This window comes from Pseudopipra pipra, chromosome 14, assembly GCF_036250125.1.
Source record: "Pseudopipra pipra isolate bDixPip1 chromosome 14, bDixPip1.hap1, whole genome shotgun sequence".
NCBI lineage: Eukaryota > Metazoa > Chordata > Aves > Passeriformes > Pipridae > Pseudopipra > Pseudopipra pipra.
Window position 1 is genome coordinate 11,610,645 of NC_087562.1, and position 23,995 is coordinate 11,634,639.

Below are 23,995 nucleotides of genomic sequence, written 5' to 3' on the forward strand. Positions count from 1 at the left end.
AAGTCTCAATTTCCAGCACTAAGAAAGAACTAAAGAACTGGACCTGCTCCTTAAAACTGTTTTCCTACTTCATTTATTTTCCCTCCGAAGGCCTGGACTTCAGTTCCACTCTCTAGATAAACCAGATCAAGAACAGATGGGGTAACGTGTAATTGCAACATCAGGGTGTGCAAACCTGCAGATTTCTCTGAAGAGAACCAAGCAAGGAACCACACTCAGTGTTAAAACTCAAAGCACCTTCTGATCAGGCACTCTGGCTCTTTGCAAGTCCCGCTGAGGCTGCAGCATCAGAGGGCACAGACTTAAATTTAACATTTACTGATTGATACTAAGTAATTTTTCTATTGCAAAAATAGGTACAAGATTGCTAAGTCCTCCAGCCCATACTTTTCATTACACTTGTTGCTAAAAAGAGAAAACTGCACCAGGTCTTTGGCTGATATAAACAGGAAAAGCATTCATGTCTCCAGGGAAGAACTACAAACTGAAATGATGCAGTAATTAATTCACAATATTGTGATGGTTCATAAAGAATCCTCACAAATTAAATGACCTGCAAATGATCTTACTTTTTAAATTTTTTTTTTACAATTTTAACAAATTTCGTTTTCTCCCATTCCTTCTAGTCTCCTTTCCTGGTTCTTAGAATTCCAGTGGATTGTAACATAAGGGAAAAACTCCAGTACCTTTTCAATGATGTAGTAATACATCTTGATATACTTAATGGTGATAAGAAGAAAGGATGAAACTGAAGTATTAGTCAATCTAAGTCTCAAATTGTAGTTTCTATAGCTAATTTTCTCAGTTCCACATCCAAGAACGTAGAGAATAGGATTCTTACAACAGCACTCTAACACCTATTTGTGTAAAATTACTGACACAGTATTTCTGTGACAGACCTCTAGGAAAACATGAACAGATTTTTCATTATTTTTCATTTCTAATGGGCAAATTGAGTAAGACAGAAAAAAATACTTTTTTCCAAGAGTCATAGATTAAACTGGATCAAGAACAGGGGTTCTTGAATCTGTTATTCCTTTTAGCTCAGATTGTTAAGCCTCTTCTTCTGAAATCACTCAGAGCTGTTCAGGTGTTGGGATCTGCTTATTCTGCTCTTCTGCAGCGCTGCTATTTCTATGCAAAGTGGTAGAATTTAAATGTATGACTTTCACCACTGCTGTCCATATATTGATCTTTGAAGTAATTTTTAATATTAGGCAACTGAAGATAATGGTCATAAAAGTCAGTAATACCACATAAAGTTACCCCTCCTTGAGAAAAGACCTGCTCCACTATCAGACACTGACAGACTCAATGGCACAGTTTTGTTAAGGAGCCCTCTCAGTGCTAGCGTGCAAATGCCACCAAGAAATAAGAATTCTTTAATACAGGCCTTCTTCTGCTTTATTGGTCCCATTAATGCCCACTCAGCATTCTCAGAAGCAATTGCTCAGGGAGCTGACTGAGCATGATGGGAGGGAGAGGGGGCACATCAGGTCCTGTGGCACTCAGGGGACAGCCCTTGTGTTGGATCCACACTGAGTATTTCCAGGGCCAAAACCTGTTTCAGAGGTTCATTACTTCTCCAAAGATACACTATGTCGATCTGGGGCTAGACAGAAAACACATTTTTTTATGAGCCTGGTGGTTGCTGCTGCCCAGACTGCTCCTGTGTAATTGGGAGGATAATCTTAGCCAAATGAGGAAGATATTTGCATTTTGCAAATGACTGGCAATAGTCTAAACAAGAGATTAAGATGACTATAATTTCTTTGCTCCTTCACTAGAAACGACTGTGTTTATATTTACCAGAAATCTTCTATGTTAGCCTGTATTTCCAAGGGAAGCTGTTCTACCATATGGATCAGATGTTTTAGTTCCCTCCACAAAAAATAATTTATGATGGAATATTTCTTTTACTATTTCTATATAATGATGGGGAGACTGATAACTGTGAGGTTTTATCTGTACAAAGGAAAACTGTCAGTACTTGTTTGCTGCAAAAGATCCAAAATTGGAGCTGGTAACCTCAGTCTGGTGGTACATATACTCTGGAGGTTCATAAGGTAAAAATCTCCTCAATATGCAAAACTATGAGGTTTTCACCTGAACTACTGTTGTCCTGCTGTTCACAAGCTATAAATTAATAGACATTTACAAAAATTGTTTTTAAACCAAATAGATCATTACTTAAGATAACTGACATTAACATAATGAGAAAAAAAATCCTAATTTGACTACAGAACTAACAGACATGAAGGAATAGAGAGATGACAGGCAAAATGGAACTTGTGTCTATTTGTAACACACAAAACCCCACCATCTTCCTATCAATATGGTGATTAGGCTTTATCAGTCATTCAATTGTTGTCCTTACTTGGTTTTTGTGTTGTCAAAAGTTTTCAAATGCAAAAATGTAGAAGTCACAATAATTAAAGGAAATGCTGAAAGTTCCTATCCGTGAAATTAAAAAAATAGGAAAAGGGAAAAAGAAAGGGAGGAAGGGAGGAAGGAAGGGAGGAAGGGAGGAAGGAAGGAAGGAAGTTTAAAACCTGGATGTTTAGACAGCCCTGCAAGCCCCCTTGTGACCTTACTCTGATATTTAACAAAACATTAATCTTCTTGCCAGCAATTATAAAGAATACAGTGATGTAGCTGGGGCTCAGTGAGTGAGTAATAGTAATTCCATTGTTCTCTTTTATTTATGCCTTGGCTGTACCAGGCAGATGAGGTAAGTTGGGGCTTTTTATATGTTATTATTCTGAACTGGCAATACATAAAGGCTGATTACACAAATATCTGTCTGTTTCTGAAGCACTGTTTCACACCTCCTTCCAGCTCATGATCAAAGCGTTTCAACATTTTATTATGAAATCATGAATTCCTCCTTAGTTTGCATATGAATTATAGCTTTTAAAAAAAAAACCCACAGTGGTGTACAACAGTGACAGTGCCTTTTGAACCAAGGAACAAAACAAGGTGTTACACATTACTTCTGGAAAGCACTGACTTGCTGATTAATTCTGTTTGCTGGAGCACAGTCCAACCTCCCTAGTGAATACATAAGCCTTGAGACTAAAGAAAATTTTTTTCTCTGAACTGGCCAGTGATTCTTTTTCACTTGTAAAGGGAAAAAAAAAAAAGCAGAGACCTATTTAGAAGTTGAGAAAATGCTGTCATGGAGCTGTAATTAAAACAAAACTAAAGGAGCTTCCATCTACTTTTCTGAAATGCAGTAGCTATACTAAAAATTGAAAATAATTGTTCAGTTAATAACATCCCACTGTACAAACCTTGTATTCTGAAAGTTTCTAAGTGTGTTCCACATATGTATATAAATCACACTGAAAGGATGGCCAAGGAGGTGGTGAAGCAGAGCTCCCTAAGCTATAAACAGGTGTCCTGCATCTACTTCTTAGGAGAACTGTTATATGGTATCTTTTATGACTCACACTTACTGCATTTTAAGGATCAAAAACCTCACGATGTTCAATCTTTCTACGTCAGAAAGAGGAGGGGTCAAGGTATCCACACCATTTTTTACCTCCTAAGAAACTTGCATTTCAAAGTCTAAGAATTGTGACTCAGGGATAAGGCTTCCACTTACTGTTATAAGAACAGCATCCAGTTGTTGATGCTTGTACAGAGATGCATGTTTCTGTATGACATATATATGTAATTGAATGCTAACAGTTGTTCTTTTACATACACCATGAACATACCATGTTTTCCTCACAGTAGTCTGAAAAAAAATTTAATATTTCTATTAAATATATTTATATTCTAAGGATTTTTCAAGTTTGCTTTATATAATGCAAATATGAACTGTGAACAAACTTATGGATAGAAATAACATTTTATTAGGGCTTACTGTCAGTGATTTGCAACTATTAATTTTGCTGAAAGTCATGCCATTTGTGTCACTTCAGTCAAATCAGGATTTGGTCCATAATTATTGACCTCTTTTATTTGTAATGACAACTTCTCTCTCTGTTCACTTCTCTGTATTGGCAGAGACAGATTCAGTTCATCTTTATCAATCTGATAATGTCACCAAATCAAAATTTAAGGTGAAAGGGTAAAGAGAAATTGTTTCTATGTTTCATTACCTGCCAAAAGAATAATCTAAACTCTGATTGCTGCACTTCCACACGGCTGTAGAGAGAAAGATCATGCAGCCAAGGCAACAGCCTAGCTGAGAACACTTGGTTTGTTAAAAGATTTTTCAGATCATTAGTAGGTGGCTGAAGTAATTAAACTTAATACAGCATTTGTTTTCTGAACAGCTAAAGGCTTAGCTTGTTACCCTGAGTAGTATTTTCCTCTTGGAGTAAACCCAGGGAGGTTATCCAAAAGCAGATTCAATTCCATGGCATCTAATGTGACCTGGCTCTGTATCACTGGTGGGACTGCAGGGGCTGTGAACACTCATACATTGTTGTTATATCAGCCACGTATTTCTTTTGCCAACCAACTCAATAAATTTGAAACATTTTGTAAAACTAGCTACCATTTGAGATGTTCTCTGTGAAATAACTCTGAATATGCATCTTTGACCTTAGAATAATTTCTTAAGTACAGTCTAAGCTGGGTGGGTTTGGATTCTGCACATTAACATAACTGCATTTGTTATCCTAGCATATTTTAAAGCAGAACAGAACAGCATTGCAGTGTCTGAGATTAACACTCATGCTTTTATCAGTACGATTACATTTTTACAGAAATTAATGAATTAATACATAAAACCTACTTGTGTAGACTTAATAAAAGTGCCAGACCAAAGAAGAAGAGATCCCTGTCTGAATGTCAAACTTCAGAAAATAATCCATCTGGTTCTATTCACAGACAGACAGGCCACATCTCAGAGTACCTTGCAAAATCAATGCTCTCCATGCATGAGACACAAACTCACAAAGGCAAGAATTCAGAGTTGAGCCTTAAGCCCTGTTCATAATTTGTTTCATTGTTCCAGCACATATGAGATATGTAAGACCCCCAGCAGCTTTGAGGCTCCTGTTCTGTTCCTGCACAATAGGGGTGAGTTAAGGATTGCATTGTGTCCATATCCCCTCAGTTCTGGTGCCTTTGTAAGCTTTAAAGAAGATATTTAATGTTATATGAATGAGGTTTTATGATAATGCTGAAAAAACAAAATAATATTTGGGAAAAGTAATAAAATCCTCTCTCAAACTAAGATACATTAAAACTGGCTCAGTATATCATGCAACTCATTATGTGGGATTACACCATTCCTCTGAGCTATGAATTTACATAGTACTGGAAACCATAAGAGATAAGAAAAGGCACTTGTAGCCAATTCTGTAAGAAAGATATTTTTAATTTGAGAAAATATACTTTTTTAGGGCGGATACTCATATGCTCAACCTACTAAATGTCTACTTCAAAAATTAATTTTATGGAACAAAATTTATCAAAGCTAATATTATACAATTTGGTTTTGCTCATTTTTTACACTATTATCTTAATAATTATTTTGTAGTCTCATGAATCCCAGACTTTACCAGATAGATATTGCACTAGCTAGACTTTAATGGATTACAATTACAATTACTTTTAGAAACATCACTGTATCACCTGCACAGAACCCATTACCATGGAGTATTTAAAAAATATTAAATCCATACAGAAAAAAATATCATAACTAGATGCAGTTTAAAAACAAGTTAAATTCAAAAGGCTTAGAAATCCTCATTCTTTACCTCTTTTGTACTTAACAGTCTGTGAATGTATAGAACACGAGAACCATTCTGTAAAATTTGTAAAAACAATACTTCTAATATTATCAATACAGAATTAAGCTGTAGGTTGCAGAAAAATTTGGAATGCATGTTGAGGTGCTCAAAATGAAAAAGGCTACCCAGGAACACAATGGTATTGTACTATGCTGATTTAATTAACATATTATACCATTTGTCATGTTGCTGGCCCATGTAGCTTTGTATTCTCTGCCCAGAAATATCTGATGGTTTTGCAGGTTAAGTAGAGATAAGATTGTTCACAGTTCTAGAGCTCTAGGTCAAGACGACTTCCATGTCACCTGAAATTGGAACATGTAGAGTATTTTAGTTAAGAAAGAGAAAAGAGCCACAATCTCAGCACAACTGGTGGAAATCCTAGAGCCCAAGTTATTTTAATTTCAGGATTCTGAATCACCAAGGCAAAAGCACTGTAATGAGCTCTTATTACCCAGAAGCAAAGTTGCAAGTAGTAATGGATTAAGAAAAATACCAAAGAAACATAAGGTAGAACATGTTCTTCTGGGAGTAAAACAACCTTCAGCTTCCTCAGGATAGGTGGATGCCACTCTGTAAGGGCTCTAGCTGCACTAAAGTTGGCTGAACTTCTAAGGAAAGCAGCTGTACTTTTCTTTTGAATACTCCTTCTGCCAGAACCCTGAAGGTACCCTTCTAATTCGGGAGAGTGGACAGGGAAAAACAAAGGAGGAGGACATAAACACTGGCTGATTAGCACGCATGCATCTTATCTTTAAATTTTCTGAGAAATGCTGCTGGTTTCATTTCCTCTTGTCTCTCCAGCTGCACAGTTACTAAACTTCTGCTGAAGTGAATGAGGAAAAAAATGTTATTTTTGGGGTCTAACTTGGCATTCAACACTTGAGACTTCTGTTGTGTGAGGTAAGCTTAGCTTGTCTCACACTTTTTGCTGCCATATGGAATTTAGAGGAACCTCTGACTCTGGTTTCTTCTCTCTTTCATATTCTGATCCCACTATTTCCACTATCAACTGCATTTAATGCACATTTCCAAACTGTGCTCACTGTTGCAGCAGTATATCTGGGTCAACTTTAAATCAATCACTGTAACAGTCTCCCTGACAAACTTGCAACACCTTCACTTTCTAAAATGGAAGAATTAAGTAGCTCGTGATTTTCTATTTTTTCCCCAAATTTTCTCATTACTCTGATGGTTGTTAAATTTCTTGAATTCATTCATGTATTCAGCCATTTTGCAATACAACTGAAAGATATGACTATTACTATGATTACAGAAGCATTTGATGACTTTGTACCTTTAAAACAAGCTGTTATGGTATGACCAACTCGTAATCTCAGGCGAGGATGGACAAAACCAAAAGGTAAAAAGTTCTCTCTTGGCAATCACCTCAGAGGCTTGTAGAAAATCAAACACACACATACTCAAGAATTTTTTCCACTAGGAATCTGAGGTTCTGCTCTTAGGCACACTTGGATCATCATTCACAGAACCCACAATTAAAGCATTTTTTCCCCCACATCCCCATAGTTTGAAAAAACTTGCATTCTCCAAACACAGCTGGTCACTCCCCCCTTTCCCCAGTGGGCTTCATCCCTTTTGCCCAACATATGAGGGATCTGGAACCCATTCTTAAAGTAATTTTAAACTACTTTTCCCACCTTCTGGATAATTTTGAAAGAAAAAAAAATGAGTAGTAGCTGAGTTACTCTACATTAGCCTAACCAGCTCTGGGATTATATCTCTCAAAACTTTTAACAAATTAACAAGCAAGCTCTGTTCAGATAAATAAGCACTTAAAATTGGGTAGCATACTGATGGTGGTAGAAGGCACTGTATTAAGCAATAGCTGATGTAGGCCCTGTTCATGAAACTCTAGGCTAGACCAAGATCTACAAAGGTACTGAGGTACCTAATTCCTGTCCAGTTCAATGAGATTCTCAAATCCTGCAGTCTGCACCTCGGAAGTATCTGCACAAAGGAAATGAGATGAAACTTGGGCTCCCATAAAAGTTCATACCATCTTTGGTACAGAAATGGTCTGGCAAACACACAGAAAAGTTACCTGGCTGACAGAGGCAGGGAGGTGAGCACTGACTATGCAGCTCCTAAATCAGACACATGTTGCACTGCTGAGAGGAACAACTGTTAAATACTTTTAAAAGCTAGACTGTAAATGCACACAGCAAATGGCCATGGGATTAAGCCATATACGATTTTTAAAGATATCTTTTGTCTCTGTAGCATCTGTTCGCATTATGAACTCATTTTCTTATCTATGCTTGGGTCCATTTCTTAAATCTGAATACAGGACAAATATTTCCACTGGCTTAATGGGAGAATTGAGTCTGAAAATAATAATTTCAATATGGTTAATTCATCAGGAATATAAAAAATACATTTGCACAATTTTAGCACTTCTCTTTCAATGTAAATTTACATTACTTTGTAAATGATGCTTATATTTATCTATATATTCCAGCATCTTTAACAAATTAACAATAAGGAGTATCAGTGAAAAGCAAGTTATAACCACTTGAAATAAATTAAGATGCTATTTATATCTGATACACATTCTTCCCAGTCATGATGGGACTGATGTAAGACCATCACTTCAGTCAGATATGCCTGTCTCTCAGACATTTCCTTGCTCTCTCTTGCCAAAATCTATTGTTAACTGTTCATGAAAGGTCTTCCTAGAGACTGATACGTTGCACGGGGTCCTTAGCATGTCTCTTTATTCATGCTGAGATCATATCTCCTCATTTTCTAGCTCTTCTCCTCCAGGTTCTGTGCTGCAGTCCCTTCCTTTTTGAAGTTTCTATTTTCATAGATGACCATTACTTTCTTATATTTAATTCCTCCTAAGTGCTGTAATTTCCCAAATGTTTTTAATTCCATAAGCTGTTTCCTGTGATCTTCTCCAGACTACTTCTCAGCATGGTTTTCAGCTTTCTCTGGGGCTATATTTTTTTTTATCCACCTCTTCCTCTCCTCTCTCTTCCCTCAGCATACAACAGCACTGGCCTCCTTCAGCCATAGCTCATTTGTCTGTTTAGCATCTGTTTGTCATTCATACCCCTTGATGTTAGAACACTCATCTTTTTCATATTCTCATCTATAGCCCACTGTGAATACTTGCACAATGCTTTAGAGTCACCATAGAGCATTTAGTTCTATTTCTTCTAATAGGATATTTGCCTCCTTATCTTCAATGGTCTCCTTTTTCCCCGGGATTTTTTAATATTGTCACCACTATTTTAAATTTACTGTTTCCTGCAACTGATCTTTAATTAGAAAGCAGTAATGGGACAGTGTATTTGCAGAAGCCTCACTTGTCCAGCCTCCAGATATAAGAATCTGCTCCCAAACGCAGAGTTTTTCAAAATGCAGGTCTTCCATTACTTTTATTACAGGTAAGGGAGCCCACTGAAAATGTCCTGATTCATCCCAATACTCAGAATTCACAAAACCCACAATTGAACTGGTATAACTTAATGAAAAAAATGCCCTAACTTTGTAGAATTTACTACGGGTACAACCATTGCTAAAATTGGTATGTAGTGGGCATGCTCTTCTAAGCTTTCTCTCTTCTGTTTCTCTGTGCAGCTGTGAATCAATACAAGCTGAACAGGGTAAAATTTTTACACAGTGTTCTATCCTGAGGCTAAATGAGTTTTTTCCATTGCCCTGAAATTATTATAATCAGTATATATTCTTGAAAAAACCTTGAAGGCCATAATCATATATCAAGGCCCAGTTGTGACATGCAAATATACCCATTTTTTATATAACATAAGAAAGCTTGCAAGCTATGAATCTGAGCAATACAGTGAATACAAAACAGATGAGGAAAGCCCAAGGTAACAGTGAGATGATAATGGCTGGTGTAATAAGCAGTGCTACTGCACCTCAACTGCTTGGCTACGATTAAACTAATTTAATAACTGCTACCATGCTAAGAAAAAGCATAAATAGCAGAATGGTGGTTTATTGTCTGCTCTCTTCTGTAATTTACTCAGCACCAAAGTATTTATTAGAAACATATTTATTGTGTACTCACTTTTGGATGTGTCATATGTTCCTCTACTTATGATGTAATAATTTGTTTTGTTTTTTGCTTTTTTTTTTTTCTTTTTTTAAGTACTGTATAAAAAGACTGAAGCTGAAACTGGAAAAAGTCAGTAGATATCAGTGTTGAAAGTGAGATCCATTTCATAGGAAGACATTAATGCCTCTAACGAGAAGTTTGCTCTAATGAAATGAAGGAGATCAAAGATGATAGAAAGCAAAGCTATGTAATGAAACAGTGATTTAAGAAGCCTGGGACATTCATTTTATTTTCATTGTAAGATAGGTTACTTGCCTTACTGTTTGGTATTGTTTATTCTGGTGTCTGTACATGGTTTTGATTATATTAATTAGATTATTGGCCAAATTCTACTGCTGTAAATCAAAATTGCTCTTCTGACTCCAGTGAATGACAGTGACTTATACCAGCTGATGATCTACCCTTCAATGCCTTACAAATACAGGAAAAAGACTTTGCAAACCTTATACAAAGTTTGTTTGTTTGTGAAAAGGTTACAATTTATTGCAGTTTTGCAAATGGATAGAATTTCTTGCTGTAAATACTTTAATTGCTATTATAAAATGAATTGAAATTTAATTAAAGATGAAAAAAAGCACAGTGGAAATTTTTAAAAGGACAAAACCAGCGAGAAACACTCCCAGATTTGAATGTCATTTTAACAGTAATCGGAACCAACATCTGAAATGTGTTACATAATTTTAAACATATACTAAAAATTATTTTCTTCCAGCTTAGAGCAAGTGCAGACTCAAGAGCTGTTCCAAAGCTTTTAGTTATTTTCCCCCTCAATCTCTAGACGTAAACAAACAAGAATGCTAATTAAAAATGTTACTTCAGGCAATAATCTTGTCAAAGTAGTTAAAGAGGGTTAGACTCAATCATCAGAAGGTAGGGTAACTTCTAGAGAAAGCATACATCATGAAAACACAGTGCATTTATTCAAGCAATTCTCCAACAGTTTGGATCCAGTGCCATGGACATTATTGAAAAATATAACTTTTGCTCTTAATGAGACAATCAAATATATGTTTGCTTCTTTTAATGTATATAATGAACATGACACTGTTCCAAAATGCATTTATGATACTAAATAACTGGGCAGGTTTTATCAGAGATTGTTGTACTCTTAATTCCTTAAATATTCCTTCTTTCTCAGAGGCTGTTACCACTGGCACCACGTGTTGTTTCTCCACCATGGCTGCAGTTTTACTGGGGCTTATAAAGTGTTCTGTACAAAAGGGAAAAGGTAAACCTGATTTCTAAAAGGGTGTCAGACTAGTTTGTGCAGGCACAGACAACACGTGGGTTCTTTGAAACAAGGAATGTAAACTCAACAGTTTTACCTGGAAAGTGTTTTCAAATGTGTCCGAAACGGCAAGAACTTGAATGCCTCTTGAATGAAAGAAAGCTCCAATGAAGATGGAGTCCTCCATGAAAATCAGTAAAATCCCTGGGGAAGTTGGCCACTCTATTCCAATGGCACTCACTGGCCCTCCCTGTCTAAGGTAAGGACCTCCAAAGCAGAGCCTACGTGTCACAGTCAGCAACATGCTGAGGATTTCTAGAGACAGTGCGGCTCAACATGCAAGTTCAAATGAATTTATGTTCTGTGATTTATGCCTTTCTTTTTAAGACATCATGTCCTCATGTTTTTCCAAGAATAGATGTATAACTTAGTCTTTTGGGCACTGATCCATTTTACACATTTCCTGATCTGTCCTTTTGTTACTGGAAAACTTATTCCAGGATGAAAACTCAGCCTGTGTAAGAAATAAAATCAATTCAATTGAACATAGATGATGGTTGGACAAACTGTGCATACTGTCTTATGCTCAAATGTTGACATTTATCAATATTATTTAGAAGCATCCAAATAAACTCCTTCTAGAGGACCAAATTTCTAATGGGTATATTTATGTAACACTTGCATTGAACTTAGAACAGCCTGCACTCTGTATAATGTTTCAAATAGGAGTGCTAAAATGGTGCATTTCTTTCCCATTGAACAAAGATTTTATGTTTCTGGCAATGGTTTTGTAAGATAATGTACTTGTTAGCCAAAAAAACCACTCAGAAAATAACCCTAATCCTACTTTGATGTACAAATGTAACAACAGAGCTCTTTAGGAATGGATACAACCCATCTTATTTTTACACATTATATTCTTTTTTCCTAATGTCAAAGATGCTTATCTAAGTGAAGGGTTTCTCCACAGATTACGTTTCCCTATTTTTTTTCTAGGCTACCCTTAAGATGAATGAACTTTATCTTTTCAGGAAGTTAAATTTTTTATTTAAAATGTGAGATCTTGTTGAGTCCCAGGGTTAAGTGCATGGTTTCAAAGCTGATATGCTTTCAACATATGGCTCTCTTATTTCTAGCTATATTTAACATTCTTTTATCTTGAAACATTTTACTCAATTTCTCAAACATTCTTTTATCTTGAAACATTTTACTTAATTTCTCAGAAATGCCATTTGTTTAAAAAAAATTTTTTTTTTTTTGAGAATCAGGTCTCCAGCAGGACTATCTCTTTCCTCTATTTATTTGCAGGACACAATCCTGGCAACAATTTAACTCCAGCAAGTTGGAGAAATTCCACCTGGACTAAGTGTCCCACAATCAAACTGGCTGTGTGTTCCAGAAGATGATTCCCTAGCAGATGACAGCTGAGAGTATGTTGCATTTCTCCTCGCATGAAGGGAAATATAATCAGTTTTGCAGGAATTTTACACAGGCAAATGGGCCTAAATTATTCTGCTTTGTGCTTGGCCTTGCCCTCAGAGTGCTTTACACTGCCAGTCTTTACTGGTCAGATGGGGACTCCTACTGAATCTGTCAACAGTGCACTACATTCTAGACTATATACATTTCATTAATAAACCACTCCCAGACATTCCCCTGTTAAATATTTCAGTTGAGGGATCAGGACCTATGAGATACAAAATCTAAATCAATAGAAAGTACTTCAGTGTTTCATAGTTACTCAGAAGAGAAATGCTAAAACATCTTTTTGGGAACCATGCTACTTCCAATATCATCAGGAAAGAACCATGGATAAAGAGGAAGCATTTTGAAGCTACAATAATGCAAACATGAACAAAGCTGATTTTGTGATAAGCAGCACCATTTCATTAATGAAAGTGTTCTGTTAAGCAATCAGGATAAGGTTCCCCCTTAAGAAAAAGGAATACTTCTTGCAATACCTTGCACTAGGTACATATTAATGGTATTACACAGCAAGATAGGGCTGTTAAAATTATAAGAAGTAAAGAACTCTTGAAGATACTTACAATTAGGATACTCTTTAAAAAGCAGAATCGAGTGCCACATCTTTCTTATGCCCTGAGTCTCACATTCCACCAGTTCTGTCCATATACCTGTACAAGAGTACAAGGGAATGGTTTAAGGTTTTAATGAAAAAGCAGTCACATGGATGTGGCAATATCCTCCCCATCTGCAGATTCTGGGTGAACAGTCTAACCACCTTCTAGATACATTCTGTATCAATTTCCTCAACTTCTCCTATTAACTTTTTAATATAGAGTTTCTACAATTATGCAGAGATAACATAGAATTACTGCATAAATATTTCTACAATATTGTAGAAATATTTACAGCAGCCAAATGTGCTTTAACATAACATTGTGTATTCTATTACAGAGGTAACTGTCTTAGACCAATCACTGTAATCTGGATGCAATTATATTTTTTCCAGGAACCTAAAGGCATTGTATGAATCTTTCTGTTTTTAACAGGATATTTTCTGACAGAAAACATTTTTTTTCTCAAATGTTTCTTAATATTGCACTACAAAACATAGATTTGTTGCAAGAAAAGGCAGCTAAAACAAATTATCTGTTAAATTGCACTGCACAGCCCCTGCCTTCCTGTAATGTTCCACTGGATTTAATAGAAATAATCTACTGGAGAACCACTACTCAGCATGAATAATTGTGAGACTCTGTCTGCCATATATATCTATCATGATCATCTAAGATATCTATATTCCACTATAGCCTTCTTACACAATATTCAAACTGTGGAAAACAGCACAAAACCTTACATCAGCTACAGATTAACAGCTAAGATTGATTTTCTGGTACCACTAGGTCTACTACATTCAAGTACCTTAGAAAATGATAATAATAACTTTTAAAATTACAAATATAAGTCTAACAAAGGCTACAAGGGCATAAAGAACAATAATAACAAACTACTGTGATGACAGTTCAAAAGGGATATAATTTATCTGTGAGATTTAAGTATGTGCTGCTAATACTTTTATTAAATGGTAAACCTATACGCTGGAGATTTCTGATCATGACATATATTGGAATTTACATTAAGGAGAGATGGCTACTCATAGACATCACTATTTATAAACTATATCTCTTTTTATGTAATGTATACTCCATCAGAATTATTTAAAAGGGTGCTGATATTGAGAAATGAGTATTGATTAAAAGACAAAAACAATCCCCAAGAAAATTAAGCATTGAAATCAGACAAAAACATTAAATAAAAGAATGAGCAGTACCCGTAACTTGGAGTACCACTTCCTAAGAAACACATACAGTAGCAAAATCTATTTTAATTGCATATGGGGACTTTGCCTGGATTATGCCCAGGCACATGACAAACCACTACCAAGTCCCCTGTTGGGAGTAAAGGACAAAAAGGGCTTTTACTTGGCTTGTTGCCACTTTTCTCAGGAACAATAAGTCAGTCACTAGTCACAAAACAAGAGTCCTCTGCATCAAGCCAGCCACCCCCCAGGGAGGCTCTGGCTGGCAGCAGTTCCAGGCAGCTCCATCTTCCCAGTGCCCAGTGTTGGGGGCTGCCAGCCCCTCTTCTTGGCATCAACTAAACGGGACTCCCCAGTCGTCCCCTCTTTTTACAACTCCTCCTCCTTGCTCTGGCTCACATTCTTTTTAAAAGTTATTGCATAGCAAAGAGGGGCTGCTTAAGACTCCAAGTCATGAAATATTCTCCTGATTATGGAGTAGTCATATTTTATACTTCCAAATGGTACAAGCTTTCATTGCCCCTGGCAAGAGCAATATGTACAAGCCTATTGCATCATGAGTAGGCACAGAGTAATCAATGGTTAACTGACTAAATAAAGGACCAGAACCATCACTGGGGCCCAAGCAAGGATCATGATAAAGGATCTGGAAGACTTCTAATTCTTTAAAACCTAGAAGGCTTAGAGGTCCTATGAAAAGCAAGTTTCATAGTTTTTGTAAGCACTCAACTAGTGCTTTTTTAACTAATACTTTCTTAACTAATAAGTTTTTAGGCATCTTTACAGACAAGTGAAGGATTTAAACAATTCAATGTCTCTTGCCATCATAATACCATACATACTTAGCCTCCCTGCACCTTCTGAATTCTTAATTTGATGACACTTCTGGTCAAAACGACATTTTATTTCCCCAAGAATCACACAAAGGCTGAGCTAATGCCTAATAATGAGGGTTCATTATTCAGTATTTTGTATGCTTATGCTGGAACCCATTTTTCCATATTCCAGTGCAAATCTAAATATTTTTTACATTGGAATAGAGAATCTTCTCTGTGGTTTGGTGTTCTATATGAATACTCTTCCATTAATTTTTTGTAAGTTTTTCAACTAATCTCAGCACAATCATATTTGCTTTTCTTAGAGCACAGTATCGGTTTTAGATCTTTCAAGATTTGTAGGAGTTCTCCAACAAATTTAGTAACATCATCATAGCAGAAGATAAAAAAAAAAAAGAAAATTATTATATGACTTCTAGATACATAGGAAATAACATATCAAGACCATAAAAATTCAAATGTTTATACTTTACCTATTTTTATAATAATATAGCACATTTTTCTACATTTTTTATTGCCACTGCACAATGAGAAAACAGCTGAATTGTACTACCTATACTTTCCCTCAGGATTATGACTGAAATGTTTATAAATAGTCAATTCACATTTTTAAAAGTGCCTTGAAGATGCAATGCACCATGCACTAGCTAGCAGAATGAACACTGGTTTATATTTGTAATCCTACCTAGAACATCTTTTCATTGGTTTCAGGTCAGAAGAGATGCTACATGCAGTATTTTCACAACTACAAGAAAAAGATAATAAAAAAGCTGTGGGTTGAATTTCTCTGCTGTAGTTAATAACATACACAACAACATAAGTAATGTTAACTCCTTTAAACAACTTTGATCCCACCATTGTGTTTCTTGTTTCAAAGCATAAACAACAATTTCAACATCAATAATAAAATGTAAAAAAAAAAAGTTAAGGATAAAACCAGACATCCCAGGTGCTAAGTCTTTAATGGAAAGAAGGATGAAGAACCGAAGAAAAGCCCCCCCCTCCCCCAGTTACACAAACACCTTTGCCTGGTAAATTGTTTTTCACATAGCTTCATTCTTTGGAAATGAATTAGTTCCAGGTCTTATGAAGAAACGTTAATGCAACATACCTTAAATATGTGCATTTCATTGTTTATGTAATAACATGTCCTGGCTCTGAAAACAACACTGTGCCCAAATAAATATGAGCAATTTTTTAGGGTTACTTTTGGAGAACTTCCTTTTGTCAGTTTCTCTGATTTTTTTTTTCTTTAAATGGTGTCCAACCCCCAAGGCAACCTTAATAAAGTCAGTGAAATTATACAGGTGGAAAGGACAAAAATGCAGCCTCTGGATTTCAAATAGTGACAACATTGGTCTCACCATTAAGCCTGACACAAGAACCTTTTAATTTAAATGTAATCTCCAAAAGACCAAATTACCAGCAACATGTTCTCATTAATTCCTGTAAGGGATGCTCAAGCTTTGACCCCTTATTGTTCTCCTTATCGAGAAGAGGCTGAGTCATAGTATTAATAAGCCATCACTCATTTAAGTGGTCATTCACTGCTGGGCGGGGAAAAGATAGGCTCATCCTTTTGAAGTGGGAATGGGCAAGCAAGGCTGCTGTAATAGGCTGTGATTATTTTCACTATGAATGCTCTCCCAGCTTTCAAAAATTAAAAGGAGCACTCATTTTCCTGCTTGAGTATTTCTCACACTGGCAAAAAAATGAACACTTTGAAATGTAAATGATTTAATCTTTGCAAACCCCTGCTTCAGAGGGAGGTACAGCTTCATTTACAAAATGAAGACATTTTAGGAAATGATTATCATTGTAAAATTGAGGTCAGCAGGGAGTCTGAGTTCAAACTCTTAGAATATCAGCAGTGTAACAAGTTTGATCTTCCTTATTGCATTGCTTGCATTTGCTTCTCTGGGTTCCAGCAGAGAGCCATTGTCAGTTGGAACTTGTTCCCATTCGTTTCCCTTGGTTAAATAAAATAGTTATGCTTATTATTTAGAGTTAGTCAGTCCAATAAAATTCAGGACAAGGCTAAAAATAAAAAAGGGAAGTCGAAACTTATTTTGATTGATGTATACACTCTATGTGCATATTCAACTTAGAACATTTAAAGGTTGACAGCGCTGAAGACAATTTTTTTTTTTTTTTTTAAATGCTTAGTTCAGGCAATAGCACTGGGTAGAGTTACTATACTGTCCTACCAAGGTTTGGGAAGGGGACCACCCATAATGGTGAGAGAATATTTCATTTAAAATTTAAACATTAAGTCCTTAATCTCTCTTCTGTGACTTCCAAATAGAATGACAATTATTGTTGGTGGCAGTATAGGGTTTTATGGCATCAGTCAGGCTTATTATGAATGGTGGAGATGATAAATTTGTATAACAAAGTCCAAATGACAACAGCTGCCATATGACAACAGCCATTATGGAGAGCTTCCCTGCCCTGATGGGCATTTCAGCTGAAAATGCTGGAAATCCAGCAGAAACAAGGATGAATCTGTGTGAAACAGAACACACAAGTGAGGAGTTACAGTATGTTATTGGTGATACTATGATATAAGCTCATCATCATTTAATCAGTGTCATATAATAATTTTCAGTGGAGTTACTTATCTCTCCACCATTCCTGAAGAGTCATTTCTGTCTCCCAGCCTGATACACTGAAAAGTATGTCTTAAAGTTAAAATGTCAAAATGCCATTTTGCTTACAAAGATCCTTGATGCACCCTTGAAGTTTCACTAAAAGCCCCTTCAATAGGATAGATGAAAGTCTATATTACTGTGTGCAAGAAATACACCCTCATATCTACAACATACAAGAGAAAAACACCACATTAGGCAAAACTCAGTATCTGTCCAATATCTTGTAAAAGGGTAGGAAAGAATGAAGGGCTGCTTGTATTCAAGTTAATGTGATACAGTTTGAAGTAAGGCTAAAAGCTGGGTAGCCAAACCTGCAGGATGCTTACCCAAACCAACCTTATGGAGGTTTATCTTTACTAATGTTGAAAAGCAAAATATTGGCAGTTTTTTAATATTCCTCAAAAAGAGAAGAAGAAATGTTTCTACAAACAAAACCGCACAATTTCTCAAAACGTTGAAAATGCTGAAAAAACATGTTATAACATTTGAAAAAAGATAAAAGAGAAAGTCTAAACAACATCCATCACATAGCCAGTCTCATTGCTTACTGCTTTTTCTGGTTTGAGCAGGTGTTTTGTTTGTGTGCACTGGAGTGTGAGGCAGCTGTTCTCTCCGAGGTATGAAGGGCTCCATTATAAGCACCACTCCGCTCCCCTTCCAAGGCAAGTCTGCAAGCTGGGCAGTTGCCACAGTGGAGGAAAGCTCCACACCCTTGCCTTTGGGCAGGACTTCTTTTTCTTAGTGGCACTATATACCTGACAAGTCCTGCAGGTGCAAAAAGAAAGAGTGTGACCAGCAACAAACGTGAGCAAAAGCCATGCAGAGTAAACTGAGGTTTCAATGCACATGGTCAAGTGTGTCTTGCTGACTCCTGGAAACTTTACATGAGTTTTGGATGGCACTGGCCTGAAAGACAGCTGTTTAGCAGAAGACTGAGTTTTGGTCAATATTACTCTTTTAATTATTTAAAGGTGGATATAAAGTTTTAGACTTGATGCTTGTAGCAGAAGCCAGATTGTGAGAGGGTCTAAAGCTGAATGAACCTAAAGTTTAGAATAGATATGTTTTGATGAACTGATACTGTAACAGATAACCAAAAGCTATAACAGATTGTGAACTCCCTGGGGCAAAGACGACTCATTCATTGGTACAAAAACATCAACACACTGCATGTTGGGTAATAAGTAAGATATTCCTCAGCCTTCTCCCATCTCATACCCTTCAGGAGAGGGGCCAGAGTACAAGAGGGAGCAGGATTCAATGGAATCAACCTTCACTGAGCTACAACCGAAATCCAGGAAATTCACATTGATTCTGAGATCTGAATTTTTATTAACTCTGTCCTATTGCAAACAATGCTTAATATTGTGGCTCCCAGTTATTTTTCTCAGTTGAGAAAGTTCAGATCAAAGGTAGGAGCATGAACACTGCAAGCCCCTTTAAACTTGGGGCAATAGGTACCAATGACACTGTTGGATTATGCTTCTTTAGCTCCACATTCTGGGCAAACAATGCAATATTTTACACAACATTTTTGGAGAAGTTGAAATCAAGTCTGTATGACAACTTCAGAAATTATGAAATAGGAAGCTTAGCTACTCACCTAGAACTCTTTAGGAATGATCTGCTTTGAACTTCTTAACAAATACTGTGCTTTGTCATTACCTCATTACCTCTGAAGTTCCCACAAACTGCTCCCAAGTAATTTTCTTAATATTCTCTTCAGTGACAGATATTTTAGACATTAAATCTATTTTTCATGTTAGCCTAATGATCAAGAAGGCTGATGTAATCCACTGAGGGAACATATATTCTAGTTTTCATTCATGCTTTAGAGTATTGTCACAGTTCAGCACAAAGGAATAATCTGATTGTTTCTCATAAAGCAAGAACAAATCATGATTGAAGGATTTCTTCTATTTAAAGCTATGCTTTGCAAAGCCTATTGAACTTGTTAGAAGAGTCATCTCCGATGCGTACACTAACTACACAAAGCTGCTGCACAGTTGCCATTCAAGGGCTAATTTAGTACCAAAAGGCCAATATTGCCGACTTGCAGATTACAAATATCACGAGATATTTATTTATTTATATTTAAATCAGGATAAAGGATGAAGAGAACTTTCAGTAGATCCACTTACAGTTAAAATGAGTGCAAGTTTGAATTACTTCTTTATGATCTGGTACAGCTGGGATTTGAAAGAGTTGCCGCCAGAATGATGCAAGGCATTTGCTTTCGACAAAGTAACGCAAAATTTGTGCAAGTGGGTGAAAGAGCATTAGGTTATATCACCTTGTAGGTCAGCTGAAAAATACGATATGTATTCTGATTATGAGAAAACAGAGTGAAAGGCAGAAAACAGGTGCTGAGGGATTGAGTTTGCGGGTGCCCGTGGGGCCGATGGCAGCGCCGAGCCCGGGCTGCCCCCGCCATCCCCCTGGGCCCGGTTCTGAGACCAGCAGGGACTGCTCTCATGGGTTTGACCTCCGGGCAAAGATAACTCTTTCATACCCCCTGTTCCACTTTTCCACTTTGTATCCAAGTCCTCTGCTGTAAAATGTAAAACCAGCACATAGAGCATACTGCTTTGGAGGTCTGCCACTTGCATTCAGGCAACCATTTGTACTTTTGCAGGCGTAATCAATCTCCTGTTGCTATCAGCAGGGAGTGGGGCTTTGCTGCTTTATGGCTTAAAAGTAGTTTTGTGCAAATTCTACTTCCCTCCCCCCTCCCTTTAGCTCCACTACTCACAGGATTTCCAGGGACATGGGCTAGAGCTGAGAAAAGAAGCTTGTTTGATTTAAGCACAGAGGGGTTTTTTGTGTGTGTGTTTATATTTTCTCTGCATCTATTAAGGGGTGAGGGGGAGAGACTTCATTTATATGTTAATATTAGCCGGCACCCTGACTAAACTGACAGAACTATTTCATGGGAAGCTGACAAATTTTGTCAGCTAGGCTATCTTTCCACATCTCAATAGTGGCAATAATCTTGATTAGCAAAACAATTGGGGGCCAAAGAAGTCCTGCTGCTCCAAAGACCCTCTTCTCAGGTTACAGTTTGCTAATGTGATGAATCCAGAGAGTCCTTCAAGCCTGAAAAAATTCCCCAAAGCAGCTGAATTTAGGCAAATGAAGGGAACCATTTTGGAGGCTGGACAAAAGGGGTTAATTTGATCGACCATGTCTCCATAGTCTTATAACAATCATTTACTTAACAAGCATATAGAGAGTCATTCCATGGAAACTGGTGGAGTTAACAGAGGAAGTTCGAATAGAATATCTGTTTATCCCAGATGTGTGGGAATTTTAGCCAAAAAACACCACCACATAATTGCTGCCTGTGGTATTGATTCCTACACAGAAACAAGGGCAGAACTAAAGGGCTCTGAGCACGTTATGAAGGCCTCGGCTACGAAGCAGTACAAGCTTCCATTTTTATTAGCTTGTTGCATTGCTAATAAAACAATTAGAAATTAACCCTTTCAGGGAAACTAAATGAACTAAAAAGGTTTGTGCAGTCCTATTTTCAGCATGATTTAAGGCGCCTATTTCTGTTTGCAAAAATAAGGTTTTTGTAATATTTTTGACACATATTGATACATTCATGCCATTTATTGCATTATCACATAATGAGCCATGATCTGAATTACATTTATGCAGCTCAAATCGGTTGTGTTTATTCTAGTGCAATTATGCTGCATTTGCTTTAAAAACAGAACCAAATAGTTACTAGAATTGTAAGTACATGGAAGTTTGCTTGGTCCAGGTCAGCATAAATATATAATCACAATATAACATAGCCATCTTGCTTTTGTGCCTTCTCTCCAACTTATTTATGCATGTAATTAATTTATAAATCTGTCAAAAGTTGATCTAAAATAGCTATTAATCATAAGAGAGTTTTTGTTTAAGTCCCTGTTTGATGGTTGATGCAATTTGCAGACTTGCATTGAAAAGTTTACAATAAAAAGTATTAAATAAAACTTCATCTAAAGTAGCACATAAAACTTAATCTCTTTTCACACAGTCGTTCCCCCACCCCATCCCCGACATTTTTGGAGTAATTTTTTATTGTGTTACTGAAATAAAAATTACTATTTATATCATATTTTGTAAGACAAAGGGATTCGACCCAGTATGTACACACTGGTGAATATTAGTTTAAATGTACATTTTGCCAGACATCAAATACAGGGTTCTTAAAAAATGCTGATCTGTCTTCAATGAGTTTCAGAACCAAACTTATACATTATGCAAATATGAAAGAGTGACCACTTACCACGAAAAATGAGAGGAGGAGGAACTCTGGCATTTTTACTTCTTGTTCTTTTGCACATCAGTGGTGCTATACAGACCACTTAGCAGGAATCTGCCCTTTAAAAGATGCCAGTTATGATTAGGAAGATTTTGATAAAGTCATCAAACTCTCTTTACACTTCAAACTATTTTCTTGATAACTTAGACTCTATGATGAAAGTCTCCAACTGCATTAACTTTAATGTGAGCAAGTAATTTTTTTTTCAATTTCCCTCAAATTTGTGATAGGACGTGAATAGGAACATGTTTTTAAGATTGATTACTTCAAGATAAATACGACAGGAAAATTTATCCAAACAGATTTGTCCATACTCTTTCACAGTGACAACAGTCAGGAAAAGGAGTATGCAAAATTTCCACCCATAAAGAACCTCCAACACTTACACTATCACAGATTAATGCTTATTTACATTGAATGTCTAAGATGGATATCTGAATCATAGCATCAGAAGTTCCTCACTCTCCTTCAAGTCAGTGGTGAGCCTTTAAAGATTAGATAATACAGATTACTCAGAAAAACTCTAATGGCAGGAGAAATTTTGCCTGAGCTGAAAGGTTTACCAATAACGTGACACACTTTGAGCCAACGAAGCAGACTCACAGAAGTGTGTGCCACCCTCTATTTGTTTGAAAACTCTGCACACAGCCTCTATTTTTTTCAGCATTCTGTGCTTCTAGATGTTCAAAACTGGATTAATTTTTTTAGGAAGCTGAGGTGCTCTGTTTTATACCATCTGTCACACGCTATCGTGGTGAAAAAGAAAAGAAAACACACTATATGACTAACATCAAACTGTTACATGCTCATTAAGGATCTCATATTTTTATCATATAGATCTCTTCCTCTACGTAAATATCCATCTTATAACCCCTTTATTTAAGGCTGCTTTTAACAATGGCACACATTGCAGTGACAGTACCAGCAGAGAAGCTGTGTAGCCCTCATGCCATGAGGCTGATAAGGAACTCAATCTACCAATGATAAGTATGATTTTTTTTAAAACTTTCATTTGTTCAACCTTTCAGAACAGCAGACAGCATCTAAAACTGAAGTCTTAACCCAAACAGAAGTTTTCTTATGGCATCATGCTTGGTTTGTTTGTTTTTAGGTACAAACTTTCAAACAACTCCTAAGCCTGGAATCTTTTGTACAACTCGAGTGGATCAAACGTGTGATCCTGCCTGTGCACAGTTCAAGACTCTAGCAATGACTCTGAGGGAGGCTTGGAAGCTCTCACTGGCAGAAGGACTTCCATCCCTACAGCCAGCGGCACAGACAGTCCAAGGAAAGGCAAAGTGCTCCAGATTTTGTGACCAGGTTGAAGTGCCCTCCCTGAGGAACCCTGGAGGAGGGAAAGGTGGAGACAACCTGGAGATGGCACAGTGCCTTTGGGTTCATTTCCTCACCAGTTCCTTGTGATACAAGATATTTCCTTACAAATGTTTGATGATATTTACACAGTGATTTCAGACAATGACTGGCCATAGCTCATTTCAAGTGACATAATTGTTCAAGTGACAGTACAAATTCTCTGCTTGAATCAATGCTGTTGAGAGAGACAGACAGCATTCCCATTAAGGCTTTGTTTAGGCAGAATATCCAAAGCTTCTGGCTGTAAAAAGGTAGAACTAATAGGTACTAATACTGCTCTGAGCTAATATTTCCCCCTTCTGACGTGATTCCAAAAAGATCATAAGTGAAGAAGAAACTGCCAATAAACATGCTTTGCACAATTTTAAGGAAAACAGCTTTGGTCTGATTCCAGTTATCGTCAGCAGGATGAACACAGAGGGTAACATTTAGTTATAGATT

General features: G+C 36.7%; 1 long non-coding RNA gene across 2 annotated transcripts in view; it reads right to left on the reverse strand.

Moving 5' to 3' along the window:
* Positions 1 to 9,205: 9,205 nt before the first annotated feature.
* LOC135422141 (uncharacterized) overlaps positions 9,206 to 23,995 on the reverse strand; it is a 150,574-nt gene continuing 135,784 nt past the window's right edge. The window contains exons 1-3 of one of the 2 annotated variants that reach the window (XR_010434327.1): positions 23,552 to 23,600; positions 22,145 to 22,239; positions 9,206 to 13,227 (exon numbers count right to left, since the gene is read on the reverse strand). This is a non-coding gene — a long non-coding RNA (uncharacterized LOC135422141). Of the gene's footprint in view, positions 13,228 to 22,144; positions 22,240 to 23,551; positions 23,601 to 23,995 lie in introns of those variants that run through there. The other variant, XR_010434328.1, reaches the window with a different exon arrangement.